Below are 19,109 nucleotides of genomic sequence, written 5' to 3'. Positions count from 1 at the left end.
TCATACAAAATTATTCGAATAGTGATTTTCTGAAAATCAATCTCGAGCCAACAAGGTATAGGAAAAATGCAGTTTGTTGGTTGTTGCCATTTTCACAAAACAAAATTCTAACTATTACGGAAATATAAAACGGGACATTATTGATATGGGACGAATCGAACGATGAGTAGACCACGTGACTTAATGCATAATTTACCTTTGTCTTTAAATATGAGATAACAAGTTGCGAATGAAGCAGACACTGTAGCCGCCACGTCACTTGCAGGGTTATTCATGTCCGCATAAAAGGCCGGTCGTTCCGCGTCCATGGTTGAATCTTCTGGACGATTCCATTGTGTTTTTTCGAGTTCGACATCGCCGATCTGTTGGTGCACGCGAGAGAATAGACATGGTTGTTAGCAATTGCAAAGTGTATTTCTCAAAGATAATGACGATATTACGTTTTGTATATTTCATGACTGTTTGGTGGTAGCTCACAATATAGTCTTTCTTTCGTGTTTGCGTTTCGAATTATCGGTACGTATTAATATATCAGTGCGCATGCGCATTCATGAGACAGACACATTTGTTATTGCTAAGACAACGTGTTTAGTTCTACTGCAGTGTGATGAAGATTAAGCTATAAAAGAAAAACATAATAAAAAATATATCCATTTCTTATTATGTGAGACGAACAACAAATGTAAGTTTTGCACAGATAATAAAACCTTCTTCTCCGGACACATATTCATAAGATAAAATCCAAAATGAAAATTGTGTAATTTGACGTATGTTGATGAGTATATCTTCGCGAATCGGATAGATGCGCGTGTCATTTTCTTTGAGCTAATCTTGTCGCAATTTTAATTACGCCACACTCTAGCAGGCGAGTACCGGAATACACCTTCCATATACGTCGCGACCTCTAGTGACTGTGGCGTAGCAAAGTGACGTAGATTGGTGTGAACAAATACAATCTACAACTGTGTTAAGTTGCGTGGTCGATCGTCATTTACAATTTAACGAAGATCAAAAAACAGTATCAACAGACGGCCAGAGACGTAAACAATATCGCCGTTGTGAACGGCATCCTTTACAGTCACTGACGTCACATGAGCGCTTGATCGCTAGAGAGCGCAATTATTAGGAACGTATATTGACAATGGCAGATAGCCCTGTTCGCATAACGTGAACTACGCTCACCTGATAAAACAAACGGTTTCTTTTTGCGTGGCACTTGATGAAAAAATCATAAGCCCATTTCAGTGAGTCCATCATGTAGGGAGTGAGGCCTGCGACATCGTAGGTATCTTTATACTCTATCATTCCCCACGCTAACACGGTTGCGCTGTACGCCATTGGAAAGACAAACTTCATGTTACCGCCGCCTACAGAAATATTACAAATAGTTTGGGTGACAAATTCTAGTGGGAAAATGCAAAAAACTAGCCAAATCTTTACTTGCATCATATTTCTTGTTATACTAGGTTGTATATGATGAATTAAGCTTTTTATAATCATAATTAGGCTTTCTTATTCAAATGCTGTCAGGCTGGGATGCACTGGTGTTATGGAAAACCATAAATCTGTTGCTTCCACAGAAACAACAATGAGATGTGATCTCGCCTCTTTGAATAAAAAACAAACACACTTACCATCATACCAACCTCCAATAAGATCTTCGACGCGAGATTTGCCCTTATCGTTGAGAGCTGAATGCCCTCTCCAAGCTATGCGTTTGTTGCTTGGTAATTGTCCCGAACGCTGTGCTTCGTAGAAGCGAATTGACAAGTGAATCACTTCACTGTAGTCATAGTGACCTGAGAAGAAAAAAATAGGTACTATTATGGTGACCAGATTTTGGTTTTTTGTTCAACTACAAATTGATTTCGAGAATCATTTGAGAGCGGTGAGTATTCTGTAAATGCATGGACAACGCTGCTTGTTAGAGTCCCTTTAATGGGACTCTATGATTGCTTGCGATACAACGCCGCCCTCCACGGTCAATACTGAATTCACATAAGACTCGTTTGAATTGGCGACGATTGACATCACGTTCAAAAATTTCATTTCTAATTTAAAGTAGGTTCAAAAAATGAATGGAGGGAAGCACTAGTTTTATAGAGGGTGACACCAATTCGCATTTGCATGCTCAAATTCGGGCCCTTTTGTTCACTGGATTTGTTTGCATGTGCTTCTCTCAACGACGAAAGTGAGAAAAATATATTCTTTCTCAACTCCGAGCACATGTATTATAAGTAAATATCAAAGTTTAAACGTTATAGAAACTAAGCTTAGATCATGAAAAAAATCGAACTATTTATTGAAAATTGCATTATACCCTCAGTTGATGGTGGATTACGTTCAGAGTGACTGTCTCTTTTGACAGTAGCCTTCGTATTGTTTTGGTTATCACGAATACCAAGAATTCTGTCGCTAGAATCGGCTTCGTCATCACCGGACCAGGGCCAACGCTCTACCGACCCAAATTCTGCCTCCAACTCGATCCAGTTCATTGCGTTGCTTAATAATAATATAGGAAGCAGTATAACAAGAAGACGAAGATGAATCGCAGACGTCATTTTTAATCTGAAATAGATTATGGTTAGGTTTATTCATATCTTAGCAGATGGCGACGGTTCCATGGGTGCATGTAATCACGTAGACAATTTAACTACCGCATACCCGGGTATATCAATGAAGGCTATCAAATCGAGCGAAATAGAGCCACTTTCTCGAAAAGGTGGAGAAATTCAATCAATAAACCATATACGCAAATGAATGACAAGATCGCAATGAGAGCCCGGATCCTTCCACTCTAATAGTGGTATATTCTCTCCCGCCATCCACTTGATATATGTTGCCATGATATTAGGGACAGAGAACGTGATGATGGAAGGAAATTGTATACTATTTGAGAGGAGAAAAAAGCAAATCACGTGACTCCTTCGCTCACAACGAGATCTCATTTGTGTCTCAAGTCTGTCCCATTCAATGGTGAGAAATACTTTTCTCTGTCCAGACAGTGACCATTGGAGGTCGTACTTAAAGCTTATCGGACCTACTTGATTCTCACACAGAGGTTTGATAAAATAATACAGTCTCACGCTCAGTCTGGTGACCACATTCTTGAATATTTGCAGTGCTATCTCTACCGGTAATCGAAAGTCATCGTGACATGGTCAAGGCTCGCCGTATGTTCAATTGAATGCCACGGTGTTGCCATGAATCAAATGTATTTCCCAGGGAAATAAATGATATAGACATTTTACTATTACAAAAACAATGCCAGAAAACAAATGGAATACTTATTCAATTTGATAATTGTGATTAAACGATTACTGTGTCATTAGCGATGATCATTGGATAACACTCATCCAGTTCATTCCAAAGATGACAGGAAGCTGATTAATTGATTGATTTTTCATTGCCAAATAAAATAAAACCCGCTAAGCTTGTAAAGTGAAAAATACATATAAATGTATTATAACGAGCTAATTCAATGTTTTCTAGAAGTGCAGTAAAAAAGTGCAAGACCTCTCGGAAATCTGTGAACTCGAGTTCTGTCGTTCTTTTGATTACGATGGTGGTTTGATGTTTCATTTTTTTGCGCAGTGGCATATGGTCATACAATTATGGTACAATGACAAAGCTGAGATAACTTAATTTGACGAGAAGCTTCAGGGGCTATGCATAGAGATAATTTCCCGAGGCAGTCACGTAATACACATTTTGAGAACGATCGCAAGTTAGTCTTATTATATTAAATATTAAGGTTATTGGTTATCGCTCGCATCAGTTTAAAAAATGCGTGTCACAGACGTTTTTTCAGAAAAGAAAGAAAAATCAAATCAAAATAAAACATAATTTTAATGCGTGAGCATCACTTTTAGAAAACAAATTGACGAGTTTTCTTTTTTTTTTTTTTTTTTTTTTTTTGCTGGGCTTATAACATATGTCGAAATCGAGATCTCACAGCATCAATATTTCAAATTAACAAATTTAATGATAATAGCGTTTTGTTTCAAAATTTATTGAAATTCACAGACATATTGTAAAAATCTACTCAAATTACATAGTCGAATATAGGTTATTTGAGTACATTTCGTTCATCCTAGCGCATGAGACAAAAACTGGTGAAAGTTGACAAAATATTAACTTAAATATATGTCTATTTTAACTACATTGATAATAAATATTCGCTTTCGAGCGTTGCTACGTCCTATTAAACTCAAAAAATTGCATGAAAAAAATCAATGAATAGGAAATAGAGTTCAACTACAAGTCATGAACGTGTCAACACTTACCTTCCAATCGGGGAATCGAAGTGAGGCGTTTCATTGTTGAGTCTTCATGCTTGAAACAATTTGCATATATGCAAATATTGTACACATGTCCTTCTCATTGGTTCGTCGTTTACATATCGTGGCACTCAGTATTCCATATGTCTAACATACCGTCTTTGAATCGAGATAGCAAAACCACGCAACCAGGTAAGTAACGCTTTCTTTTGACGATCTTGATATCGTTTTACATAATATTACAGATAATAGACACAAAATTTTACAATTCACAGGATTTTGTCGACAGCCAACTATAAATTTAGCTTTACTAAATACTTAATAATACTTATTTAATATCGGAGTATTTATATGAAATTTAAATGAAAATAATTAAATTTGTATCGCAAGTGTCCCATACGGTACACTTATAAACGCTCTACCGTCCTGCAAAGGAAGAAGAACCACACATGAATCCGAATTCCCTTACGTAGAATTCATGGTAGAAGGCAATATTTTGAACAAGACTATGCGGTTGATGTCACTTATGTTTGAACCTCAGTCAATTGAGATGAGGATGAATAATTTCCACCTGTTTTCGATTGCTGAATAAAAATCGACATGTTGTAGCACCATTTCGTTTGCTGAAGTGGGGTTTAGATTAGTGTATCTGGCGACAAAAAGTTATCACTTATTTATATGTATATTTTGTCGTTATTGTCATATTATCAAAATCTCAATACGAGTTCAAGAAAGGTTATTAGTATTACATGCACTGCCACGCGTGAACTCATGCATTTGAACTACCTGTCGAGAATTTAAATATTTCCATACGTTTCCGTATAAATTCAATGTGTTCGTTTAAATTCAATGTTCTATATTGTCGCATTGACTGGTGTTCATAAAGACCGGTTTACAGGAGGCAACGCACCAAGCCACACCGCACGCAGTGGATCTGAGTTGTTTCGTTATTCAGGTATACTAGTAATATCGTCATCAAGATGGGTCAGGCAAGGCCGCTTGAAAAACGCAAATACATTTTTATGCAACTAGTCGCCGTAACTGATGGGGTATCTTTTGTTTTGAAATACCTAAATTATTTCAAACGTGCAGTTTTTTTAACGTTGTGTTATATAGAATTGTTCTAAACTAGCAATTTCAAATAAATATTTCTCAAAATCAGACTGTAACACACAGGAAAATGTTGATTCATGTTGCTATGAGCTTATACCCGTTTTACAAATTGTATAAGTCCCCTGATTAAAACTGAAAGTTAATCGTCGTCACTGTGCTTTTAGATTTTAATTTAATTAATTATTTTTTTTCAATCTTGCGCGTTTGCTAATTTTTGTGAGAAAATTAATAAGTACTAGTATATTATAAATAATTAATGAATGCACATTTGCATAATTAACATGGTAATACGTAATAATACCGGTAATAGAGTGTAGTTTACATTAATGCTAATTAACGTTAATTAGGCTTGTTTTACAATGTCCGCGTATAATTAAATTCAATAAGCGATTAATTGCTGATAGTCTCATAAATTTAGATTGATCAATGTAATCACATTTTTAAATTAACGGCAATTATTTGATTATTCGTATAATTATGGAAAATTGTTCGGCACAGGCGTTTCGCTCTCAAATACAGTACTTCCTAAAGCTTTATTCAAGTTGATGTCCAAGTTGTCTGGACCATTGAGTCAAATAGTTAATAGCATAACTTAGCACGCTTTACGGGGATAAAATATAAGACTCGCCTTTGCCCCAACCTGGCCACAAAGTTAATCAACTAATGAAACGCGTAATACTCATGGCAACTGTATTATACTATTCTTCAATGCATTTGTACGTTATTGGTCCAAGACAGGTCGGATGCATGTTTATATCGCAATCCCACAAATTGTAAATTTGAATCAAATCATTAGTTTATTCAAACGTGTAATAGTATAGGTAGATGGAATATTTACGCAATGCGGTCCATTAATTCTGGGCATATTCAACGATTATTTTGTTGTTTATGAAGAAGTAATTATAATTTCATATTATAAACAAATTGTTCTTTTGTTTATCATTTCAAAGTCATTTTAGCCGGGAGGGAAGTCATATCACTCAATTTCTTCATCAAAGTGATACGTGAACAATAACGTTTCTATCTTGAGATGTAGTATTTGACTTGTGAAATTCAACATGTGTATTTTCTCATACAAGAAAAAGTACGTATTTACTCAAAAAAAACATATATTAAAAACATATCAAAATTGCGCTTCGAAACTTGAATGAATTACCCTTTGACAAACGGTGAAACACTCCAGAGACGTCTCTTCTGAGCGGTCCGAGACACTCCTGCATTGTGGCCCGGTGACACTTTAGGGCCCGATGATACTTCATATCAGTGGCCCGGTGATATCCCAGTTTCCTTGTGACGGTGCATCGGTCGGATGACACCCTCGTGTCCCGATGACGAAGCTCCAGTTCAGATAAAAAAAAACGGATGTTTATTAAGGTATTAAATTCAGCTTGAATGTGTGCCTTCTTCAATCGACCACACACAGAACCATTAATAATCAGCCATATCACACCTAAGAAACACGTTCACTTGCGCCACCATCGAGGAATTAAATACCGCCATGGTCTAAAACTGCTCACAATTTCCATTACAAACCTGGTTTATAATGTAGGGTAAGGTGTTTTGTGTGTGATAAAGTTTCCCAGTTCGACAGCATATCCCGCGATCATACCATTCTGGATATAATAACACAACCACTTCGTATGTGAACTCGTAGTAGCTGCTGTCATAGAAAATATATCAAGTAACGAACACTTAATATACGGTAGAGTAAATACTATGTCAATGCAAAGTGACCATGTACTGTGCGTGTGCCTCGAACCTTCACGTCTCGTCTCCCCTTAGGCTACCGGGCATCCCCAAAATAGAAGATTAAGGTAGAAACCTACTCGTAATTTTTACAAAATTGGTCATAAATCGCATGACAATTTTCATTAGTTTGTTATGTACAATCCCGAAGCTAATATCCCGAGGTACAATGAAGTGTCATTATTTTGTGTGTTGCAGTTAAGCTTTTTGTGAAACATGTTCGAATATTTCTTGAAAATTTCTATTTTTAGAACAGTTCAATAGAACACAATGTTAACTTTGCCACTTTTTAAAACCCTGATTTTTTCAAATAATTCAGAACAACAAAAAGTACTTCTTCACTAACAATTTATGATTTTTTCAGCCTATGTCACCAGGCTAGATTTTGAGATATTGTATAATATCTCTGCCATAGGAACCTATGATAAAAGCATTATAATAGTGCCAAAATGACGACTTCCCACTAAAATACATCCATCAACTTCTCGAAATTAAGGCTGGGACACCAATTTTTTTAAATCAATATACATATATTGCCTTGGAGTACAGCTTAGTGTAAAATGATTAAATTCTGGGTATTTTAACCATAATAGTCGAATTTATTACGTGCAGAGAGCGTGAAACCTTCCACCCGAACAACGCCACAGCGCTTAGCCAGACATTGGTGTACCCCCCCCCCCCATGTATGCTTCTAAAGATGCAATCTTATCAACACAGATACTTTCTAGTAATGCTATATAAACATATTATTTTTCCGTGTAGCATTTCGAAATAATTATAATGGTATAAACGGAAATCGTGTTACTTATTATCTTCATAAATTAAAATCTTAATTGCAAAATTATTCATGACAATATCGATATCCGTTAAACTTCTATAAACTAACTTATTTACAAATATGAATTTGCATAAACTACGCGTAGAGCGATTACTTACTGTTAAAGGAGTTAGAACCTAAATCATGTGGTTTGATTACTACTCAACATAACACTGAGTAACGCATCATGGAAGACAATTCTCATTTGCCCGGAAGTTATACACTCATCATTACCTTATATAGAAAGTGGTAGATAGTAAACAACGGTTTAGGGAATTAAGTTTACATGCGAGACAAAGCGTCTGTAGAGAAGGAACTTCATTTTTTATTGGTGTGTGCTTTGTATAATGGACTACGGAAAAATATATTTCATTAAATTATTATACGCCCCACCATGATATTAATAAATTTGTATAAGTTTTCCAGATAAAATATCATAGAGAGTGTTAGCTATTGTTTGTTTCTAGCGTTCAAGCAAATCAATGACAATTAGATTTGTTTTCTTTTTCATCTGCCATATTTATCTTCATTCGAATGGGTGTAATTTATTATATCTTGTATAAAACCTCATGTCAATGGCCTATGGTGCACCATAATGAAAAATAATCTTGGTGTGATTTATCGTAAAAAGACAACCATGTTTCAGCAGCACACTATAGTCGTTTGATACAATAATGAAAACGCCATTACGCGTGCGTTTCGAATTACACGTACGTACAGGTAAATCCAGAACGCATGCGCATTTAGATTTTTACATGTCATTTAACAAATACTGCTATGTGACCATATGACATCAGTTATGTGTTTTGATCATTCCAGTCTTTATAATTCATTGTTCAATTGTAATACACGCTTGCTAAAGTCGTACGTGTTGATCCAATCATGAATACTGTGTTCTCCTGGGTAAATCCCATGATACGACGACAAGTTGCTTAATAATATAATCTAATTTCCAAATGTATTTTTTCACAATAGAAACCCTTTTTTTCAGTAGGATCTTCATTAACTGATACATGGCCATCGGCCCAAAACAGTAAATACAAAATATTTAAATTATTTACAATATTTCAGCTGCTTCCCTCCTACGTTTCATAGCATTAAATACAAACGCAGCTAAACGCTGAAGAAGTACATCATTTTGAGTTTTCAGATAAATTTATTTACAGTTGGTGGGGTGCAGTAGTAGTGTGGGATATAGATACATCTAATGTGGTTATAAAAATTATAAACTAATAAAAAATGGAACTCGTTTTCAATAGAATTCATATTGCAAAGCTCGCACATACGTTGATCTCTTTCAAGATGATCTCTGTCTTTTTCAATTCGTAAACAATGTGATGAACATCGTAGCCGAGATAGTGATATGGGTTCGAATATGAACAGAAAACAAATATCTTTGTGGTTCTATGGTAGTTTTAAATTGACAGTAAGTAACTAACTTGTCTAAAGTACACAAGTCAGCCCGCCATACCAAGGAAAGATACTGTTTGAATCGCTCCACAAATGTATTTATAAACACATTAACATTCCAACTTCTTGTGCATGCCAAGTATCATTCATATTACAAATTGAAAGCAAGTTTTGGATGTCACTGATCCAGGTGTGTTTTGTTCAGGTTCCCGACATTTCGATATTGTATAGCATATTGTAACATTTCTTGGGGTACCTTGAATTTGGCATGGAAATTAATTTTGCCCAATATTTAATGCAGCGTTTCGCTGAGTACAGATAGATAGGATATCTCTCTAAAACCCCAGATTTCCGCCCCATACGTTAGTATTGGTAATATCATTGTATCAAAGACCTTAAAATAGGTTATGTAGGATAGAGGGCGTAAACAATTCAGAGCTTTAAATGAACAAAATAAAGTTTTTTTTGCTTGCTGCGCCAATAGTTTTTGTTGCCATTGACCAGTGTAGTCTACAGGAGAACATAATTCCAAGATATTTCGCGTAAATGGTCTACATTATTTGTTTGGCGGAATCTTCAAAATTAACACACTACGGATTATCTTAGCACAGACTGTGTTTTCAATATCTGGAGTTTCTAGAATAGTATTTAGTTTATTTATTGTGGCCTCTGAACAGATAGTTTGCGTGAAAAGAAATTGCACGGTTTTCCACCCAGACACATTTTTTCAGAGTACCGACTTTATCAGGGATTTGAACTTTTTCATTCTGCCTGCTGCAGCATGGCAAAGTAAAGGTCAAAGGCAAATGGTCAGACTCCACCCGAGATAGAAACATTTAGCACCTTATAAAACAATGACGATGAGACGAGAACATAGTCAACAGTGCTTGTCCCATTGTGTGTGATGCAGGTGTAGTCTCCTAAAATGTGATTAATTTCATTTGTGGTTCGCCCGTTAAAATCACCGCCGATAATAATATGAACATCCGGGGGGCTTGTCAAAATATTTGTTAATTCAAACTCTAACAAGTTGATACCGTTGTTAGTGTCCAAACTGTGGTAGACGGTGGATGTTTGTAGCGGAATATAAACACTACAATAGAGGACATCTTTCTCTGTATTGAACAATTGTCCTTTGAATAATAAAATAACACAATCGTGTAATGTTACATGTATACGTTTAACGTAGCTAGATATGCAGTCCTTAATTAATATACATACTCCCCGCAAATCGCCTACGTTTTGGAGATCTTGGTCTTGAAATGTCGAAAACAGTGTAACCAGGAAACTGGGTATTATATTGGTCATGGTTTTCTGTCCATGTTTCTAATAGTGAAAATACGTCATAATTATAGATATAATTAATAAATTCAGATGAATTCAGTTTATTTACCAAGCCTATAATATTCTATGATATGAATTTTAATTGCTTCAGACCGTGGTCGTTTTCCTTTTCTGTAGAGGCTCCCAGGTCGTTGTTATTGGCTAACACTGTTTGTAGGCGAGTTCTTGGTCCGGTTCTAGTCGACATCAAAAGTTCATTCACCGTCCCTATGTGGCGTGGGTCATTTTGTCGCTGGAAATGACCTACGGTATTGTCGTCACTGATCACGACCAATTTGCCATTTTTGTAGTATCCCTTGCGTTCTTGTTTTCTCAGATTAGCCAGACATCTATGCTGCCGTTTGGTTTTGTCACTATCAATTTCAATTCCGTCTACTTTCAGATCAGCGCGTGTCGACATTGCTAATAGTTTGTTTTCGAAATGATGGAATTTGACAATTGGCGTTGGATTTCCAGTTGATTGACCGTACAGGCGATGTTCTCTCACGATATCGCGATTTATCCATGATTTTGATTTCATCTTACGATTTAGAATTGCAATCATTTTGTCAGTTTTCATAAGTCTCGCCAACTTCTTGTTCGATATCATACAAAATGACATTGTCTCTTCTACTAATTGCTTCTTGTTTGTCAACGTCATCGTCCAAATTTTCGACCTGATTTGCAAGTGTGTCTAGTTTCTCATTTAGTGCCTCTACATCCAGTTTGTTAACATGCGTGCTATCTTTTAATGCACTCACGTCAACAGTTATGTTCGATACTGTTTTGGATAAATCTTGCAATTTGTTGGCTAAATATGAACACGTCTGCTGTAGTTTATCGTGGGTCGCTTTCATTTCGAAGATTTATGCAGTTATGTGGTCCATTTTACCATTCAGTTCTTTGCCCATTTTGCGAAGTTCTGCCATTATTTCAGTATTGCCGTCAGCCTTAGCTGTGTCCTTTGGGCCTGGGTTGGATTCCACATTGCCAATACACAGCAGCATAAGGATAAGTCGTATACTCGTCACCAGATTGATTCCATTGTCATGTAAATGTATAGGTGTCACTAATGGACACCTCACCTTGGCGGCAATTGGCTGTGTAAAACAACCAATTCTTGCTCTGTACGCATCGATGGTTATTCCCATACTGCTGGTATTTTCACAGCAAATCAAGTATGTATTCACAGTACTTACAGTTGGTCTTCACGTGAGATTGTATCTAGTGGAGCAGCAAAAATTGGAGAAATTTGGGAGACGATTTAGACTTACGTGCGTTCGTAAACGCCCTCAACAATCCGATCCGAAATAATAAAAATATTAATAACCTTTGTTCTACCAACAGTTAAAATATGGTAATTCTGTGGCTGCACGCGGTATAACTACCGTACTCAAAATATATTAGAACATTACGAGGTTTGATGACTCCACGTGACTATAGTATATTATAACACTAAGATCTGTATATACTGATTATACAGGGGTAGCAAAGCGTTATATGCTTGGTGCTTTCTTGAAAGCTGAAGTTTCAACCTTTGCCAGCCAGAGACTAACACTTCATACACGCATATCCCATAGTGCAACGTGGTAACATAGTAGTAAAGGTGTGCTTCCCCTGACCCCAAATCCTGAATTTGTCTTTGCATGCAGGGGGTCCTTTGTGCTACTCGGAACAAATATATTTGTTGTTTTATAATTTTACAGTGATAATAAACGTCAGCAGTACCGGTTATGGTGAACACGTGTACATTTCTGTTATATAGTTGGAACAATGTATTGAATTGCGTGACGTAGCAAACAGAACCCTAATGTTATAACGATTCTGATCTGGTGTTTCTTTTAAAACGTCCACTTCTGTCCACAAGTCCGACACCGTTTTTGTTATGTCACGTATACCAGTTTTTAATCCATTATAGGTATGTTGTAGCTTAACCTGTGTCGCTTTCTTACCTTTAATTTCTCTAGGTAGACTGTCCATTTTACCGTCGAGTTCTTTACTCATTTTGCAATTGTTTACTTGTATGTAAATATACCACATTTCTATTTTATTCCGCCGACAAATATTAAATTTATTAATTTGCTTACAACCCCAAATGAATCACTTTTACAACGATTAGTTTAGAAGGGATGCCACTGAAGTATTATTGTAACTGGAGGAAAAGAATTCTCTTGTGACATGTACTAACCAATTTGGATCGATGGCTTCGATCTCAATGTTTCGATGAATCTGGTCAACGCGGCACGATAGTGAATCTATACGGTATTTAATGGTACAATACTTTTGCGACCAACCGTACCTCTATCTCATACATGCTTGGGCCGATTTCATTTCAGTTCACACCATACTAAATGTTGAATTTTAGGTATAAATCACCAATATTTTTTTTAATTTGGATCTTGCCACTCATAAACATGTTTTTACGGTGTTTTTGTAGAAAAGTTAATCCCATACATCTTAGCTTAGAAACGTGTGGTAATGTTTGGTTCTGTCAACCAATGCAATAAGTGAGGATCGACAGAGTTGTCGATTTGAATGGGATTGGTTACATCCTTCGACATTATTTTGACGTCACAATGTCGTTACGTCGCTAGAGGGCATTCCTGGTATAATCTCCGTATAGACGCAATGACGGGCTAAGCGACAAAAAGTTCTTTTTTTTTTTATCGACTAACGAAAATAGATGAAGTATAAATATATACACTGTTATCCTTGGTGCCTCTCTGGACGAGGCGCCAAATTGTCTAATTTTGCTACGTCAAAGCCGAATTCGGCAGATGTAATGGAACACGTCATCAAACCATCCATTTCGGTCTCAAGCAACTTCGTTTCAGACTTGCACTTGGATCATCTTTACCCTCATTGACGATTTCGCAAAATGGCATGCACAACTTAAAACGAAGACACCCAATGTGACGAAGAGCGTAAATCCAATTAAAAACCAGTATAGTTCCGGTGAAACGTACATTATTAGCGCCTGGGAATACGGTGCACGCTGATCCACTTGTTTTCAAAGCTTTGGAATTTTTGTTCCACAAAGCCTACTCTGAAAAATATAAAAAATGTGATCATGATGTTGTTTTATAAATACTAATAAAAATTAACGCCTAAGGTAAAGCTCGAATGAATACCATGTTCACAAATGATAGTCCCATGGGGTGAACAAATTGTATTGCTATGGTATGTCATGTATACATTTTGGCCTGGGGGCTGTTTAAAAGTCCTCGAAATGTCAGATGAAGGACGAGACCAAATGTGTAAAGTCATTTCACTGGTTCTTGGTCGACGTGAAGACATAGTTCAGGTGTGTAGCACATACGTTTTTTTATAGTATAGGTGGTTGTTTCTAGGACAACTGGAAATGAAACTGGGGACGTTTACATGCGTTGCTACATGAGTATTAGCTTTGTACGGATTCAACAAATATCTGAAAAACCATGCAAACTGAAAACGTCTTGATACAAAGTTACACCCACACCGTGGTGTACATGTATTCCATTGCGTTACAAAGAATCTGTATACACAGCTACCAAGTGAATCCTGTTTAATACAAGGTTACTAGTAGTTACGCATTTTAATGACTAGACTAACTAATGATTTGGTGTACGATGTCAGTTTTAGTCTGTGATCACCGGGTCAGGATTTTTTTGAGGAATATACCCCGTGCACGAACGGCTACAATAAACTAGTATTTCTAGAGTTGAGGTCATCGTCGTAAAGCGTTATCAAATAATTCTATTACAAGTTTAATAATGTTTTAACATTTTCGCATTATGAAGTCTAGAAAAGGCCAAAGCACAGTGTTATTGAACGTGTCGCGATACATATTGGCAATTCATAGAGACAATTTGAACAAATCATGCTAGATTCGGTTTTTCGTGTTCACATATTCACGGGTGTGTTCAACAAGTATGTGTGAGCCATGTTCTTTTCATATTTATGCGTCTCGATCACGTGATACAGAATGTGACGGTTTAGCTGACATTTGGTGGGTAGAAAAAGAAATAGACAACACATGTTCACTAAACGTCGGGAAAGTGAACACATGTGTAATTGGCAAGTAATATAAAAATAATATAAAATGTATCTAAAAACAAACGGGTAGAAATACCGACTACATCGACTCGATTAATAATGCACACAAAAAAACAACACCACGCACATTATATTCCATGTAATGTAGGTGTACATTTTCCCAGATCTATTTATATGATCATCCACCGTTTTGTTCACACACCAGAAACAACATTTCTCGGTAAAAAAAATTACCGTTGGCAATGTTGTATTGTGGGTAATCATTCGGATGTGCTTGATTTTAGCCATGACACTTTAGTATATTTGCGGCATTTCAGAAAATAGCTATGGCGACAGAACAATCTACATGTTTACACTAATTTCATTCAAGATACAAGGTGGTAATACAACATTGATAATAATAGCGCCCCCAACGACACATCTGAACTAGGGTGAGCTTTCTATCTCAATTTGTCGTCCAATGTACTTCATTCATGTAAAATTGTAGAGCTTATTTCACCTTATCTCGATATATTGTTCCTCCGTGGGAGGTTCCTCCACATTCAATATACACCCCACGGTGCTCCACTCTAATGTGAATGCAAAGTTAACATCCGAAAGTTCAATACTAGAATTAAATGGGTCATGGCTAATTCACAAACAATGCCCTCTCAAATGGATTCGAGAAGATATGTAACAGTTACCCTCTGTTCGTTCCATCACTACTTGTTTACTTTAATTAACGTGATATTTATATTTCGTTTATACCATTGATTCGTGTATTGAATGACCCTTATCGCTGCCGGGCGATAGTTTCAAATATAATTCTCAGGATTTTACCCAGAGGAATGATGGGGATTCAGGGCTATGTCTGGGCTGAATCCTGTCGGAGTTCAACCCCGAGGGTTTAGTGGAGCCGAACTTGGCTCTAGCCGAACGCGTATACACGGCCACTTTTTGCTGACTCGAGCCTTAGGATAAAATGATGTCGTTGTGAACGTAAAACTATAAAAAATACGGTGTAGATATGTATATGAACAGGCGTATTCTTTACAAACAAATCGTCGTCGTGTTTGAAAACAAAATTGTGAACGGATAATTGTATCGAGAAAAGCTTTTGTTTTTTTCAAATTAATAACGGCTCGGAACTCGGTTCACACACGCCCATAAGATACGGTTATGAACACGGGTTCGGGCAACACCGTGATTATCATAACTTTACGCCAATAACAAGTAATTATACATAGATACCATAGTACTCTCATCCTGGTACTTGAGCTTTAGTGATTACAATTTGTAAAGCACGCATGATAGTACCGTTTCACATCCCTCTCCCTATAACATGATGGCATCACGGATCGGGAATATTTCTTAATGTATACCAGGGAACCAATATGCCTCCCAATATGCTTTCACGCTTTTGGGGGAAAGTTCTCAATCTTTGGCAACTTGAAATAATTTATATGTAAGCCAAAATTATATAAACATATATTAAGTCAGTTGATTCTTAGACAGCCAGGTAGTGCGTACGCCGGTCTGGGACCAATCAAAAAATATATACAATGTGTCGTTTTACCTAAAAACTCTTGCGACCGCTAAATAGGTACAATACATGAGTGATTCATGTATGGCCAAAGGTCAATCTCATTAACAGAAGTTTAATAGTCTTGATACAATGTACATCGAGCAGATTTGCATAAGAACTGGTGCATGTCTACTTTCAGTTCAACTTCGGGTTCAAGATCGTAGCTTCACGCGTTACGGCTGAACAGTGAACGCAATTACAGAAATTAGACTGGTATAAGATTGGGTTATTGGACTCCACGACATCGAAAGTAATAGCTCGGCTATACACCAGTTAGATACGTCACAAACGAGCAACATTTGTGTATTCATGTGACGTACAAAAAGCCTTCAAACAATCACTGAATAGGGGACATTTGTTTAACTGTCCGAGTCGTGCCAGTAAGCTTGTATGTAGTGTGTGTGGTCGCCACCGATTTTAACACGGACCTTAGTTAACACTTGAATGATTAAACAGTATAAGAATGTCCGCAAGTCTGTTTTCATACTTCCAACCGACACAAACAAGTTTGAATGACCTCCTACCTTTATATATGCTGCGACGTGGACCTTCGTGTGAGTCACCTTTTTAGCGAATCAATGGCCATACTTTCGTACTTGCTGGCTTTGCCTCCCTTCATTCCGAGTAAAAATAAGTACAACAATCAACCGGCCACACTCCTACTGCAAACACGTTTACCTGTTACCCTACTGAGAGATAAATGACGATATTACGGGACTCGGGACGGGCGAGGTTTTTACTTAGACCTGTACGCGGTGATGTAATCACTGCCACAACTCGGGTCAATGAAATCTATTGTATTTCTTTTGTCGATCGAAATCGTGTTATTAAATGCTTTATGAAAACGCGGACACAATGAGCGCAGGCGTTACATTTATACTGCATGGGAGGGACGCGGTCGTAAAGTCAGTTAACAGATAGTCCATTGAGATATTTCGAATATAGTTACATTTTTGCTTTCAGTAATTACCTAACTTAATCGTGCGATGACTATTTGTGTGAACGGTCCGCCAGTTTTGAAAAGTGTGTTTCAATCTGTGTTACATTCCACTAGACTTGTGATTGGTTTGAAACGCCGGTGGCAGCGCCCTCGGGCAACGCTGTCATTTTGCGATGCTACACAAACCAGTCCAGAATCCGCGGTGACGCAAGGCCCAGAAAACAAACAAACATAAAGTTTCTGGTATATGTCAGTTACCTGTAGTCCATGAATCCATAAATCACCACGAATTCATAAATTGCCGTGCGGACTGTTGCACTGCCATTGCGGCTCAATACAATACAAACTTGTTCAAGTACTAATAATCGAAGGTAGCGAGAACCTAAACGCACAGCCTTATCACACTCGTTTCACATTCATGATATGTTGCTGAACGGAATGTTTTACTAAATAAATGAACAATTAAATAAAAAGATGGGTAGCCTAACTGTGATTTCCCTCCGTTCTTCTTTCGGCCATCTTGAATTGAAAATTGGTCAAAATTCATTATACTACTGACTATAAACTAGTTCGATTAACCACCATTTTTTCCGTCAGATTTGAAAATAAAGTTGTAGCAACTTGGCAACATTTCAGGGAAATCTAGTTTCAAATGTGTAGTAGCCGCGTTCGTCCTTATTATAATAAAGCAACGTTGGAATTTCAGGAATAAAGAGAATATATATAACCAAAGAAATATTAATTGCCTTCGTATATGTCAAACTAATATGTAAATATATGCCTTAGGTGATTGATAAGGAAATTTAATTAGTTCTAGTTAGGATTTACTACTGTGACTGTAGTTTAATACAGCCTCATTTGAACACTCTTTTTGGGGGTTGGGACTTGAGGGTTTGGAGTGTAAATTTAAATTTAAAAGTTGCCATAAATTCAAAAGAATTTAGGTCAGTATTCTACTATCGTCCGCGACGGTTCGTTACACCTGGAAATTCGGATACCGAGTCGTTAGCAAGTTGCGGTAAACATGAACAAAAGTTTCCACTTTAATTCGATTTTCGGCCATTGTAGCCAACATCTAAACAAAATTATTGGGGATCGGTGTTTTTCGGTATATCTCGGATATTACGAGCTCACGTTTCGCCACGAAACCCTTAGTTTGAGCGTGTTCCGATACACTTCCTATACTATAGTAAACTAACCGCATCCTGCAGCCTAATTGCCTGACTAGTAATAATTGCGTGACCAGTTTAGGGACAGAAGTAACATATACTGTTAAGTAACACACGAGGGCCACACCTGGCGAATGCAATGGGTCTGAATCCTGACTCAGTTTTGCCCGTCCAAATAACTTCAAACCCTGTTTTGCCTCATGCTGGTTAAATGCTCTGCTTGCCAAAAAATCGGCAATGAAATACTTTAAATTGCTCGAACAAATGTTTATGTTTGCTGCCAAACTTAGAGTTTTATTTTATGAACAAGAAAGCCATGATGTCTTTAATAAATACAATATTGAAAACGTTATTAAAATATACTCAAAATGTTCCACATTGACGCTGTATCATTCCAATTTAGTTCATGGAGCAATCCGGTGATAAATCTACTACGCGACACTGTGATTCCGCATCAATATGCACCAAGTTTGCCTACTTCAAGTTTGGGACAACATTAGTTTATGAAACGTACGCATTACAGCTAGATTACATCTGACACAGATATTTAAATTCGATAGCATACTTCAGTAACAAATGCTCCGGATCAAATTTATTTTCCTTAAAGATGCAATATGAACGAAAACATGTAATTATTGATATTGTTGTTGGATACTGTATGATGATGAATAAATTGAACTCTCATTTATAACAACTTGAAAACGCTGTTTTT

At 36.9% G+C, this 19,109-nt stretch overlaps 1 long non-coding RNA gene across 1 annotated transcript; it reads right to left on the bottom strand.

The window, feature by feature from the left end:
- Positions 1–12,700: 12,700 nt before the first annotated feature.
- Positions 12,701–17,066, bottom strand: LOC146734417 (uncharacterized). Its single transcript, XR_014931594.1, has 2 exons — positions 16,813–17,066; positions 12,701–13,735 (listed from the first exon to the last, which is right to left on the bottom strand). It is a non-coding gene; the product is annotated as an uncharacterized LOC146734417 (long non-coding RNA).
- Between the last annotated feature and the right edge of the window lie 2,043 nt (positions 17,067–19,109).

This window comes from Saccoglossus kowalevskii, chromosome 14, assembly GCF_978046115.1.
Source record: "Saccoglossus kowalevskii chromosome 14, keSacKowa6.1, whole genome shotgun sequence".
In the NCBI taxonomy this organism is placed as follows: domain Eukaryota; kingdom Metazoa; phylum Hemichordata; class Enteropneusta; family Harrimaniidae; genus Saccoglossus; species Saccoglossus kowalevskii.
The sequence above is the reverse complement of the archived record's forward strand: the minus strand, read 5'-3'. Positions and strand labels throughout refer to the sequence as shown.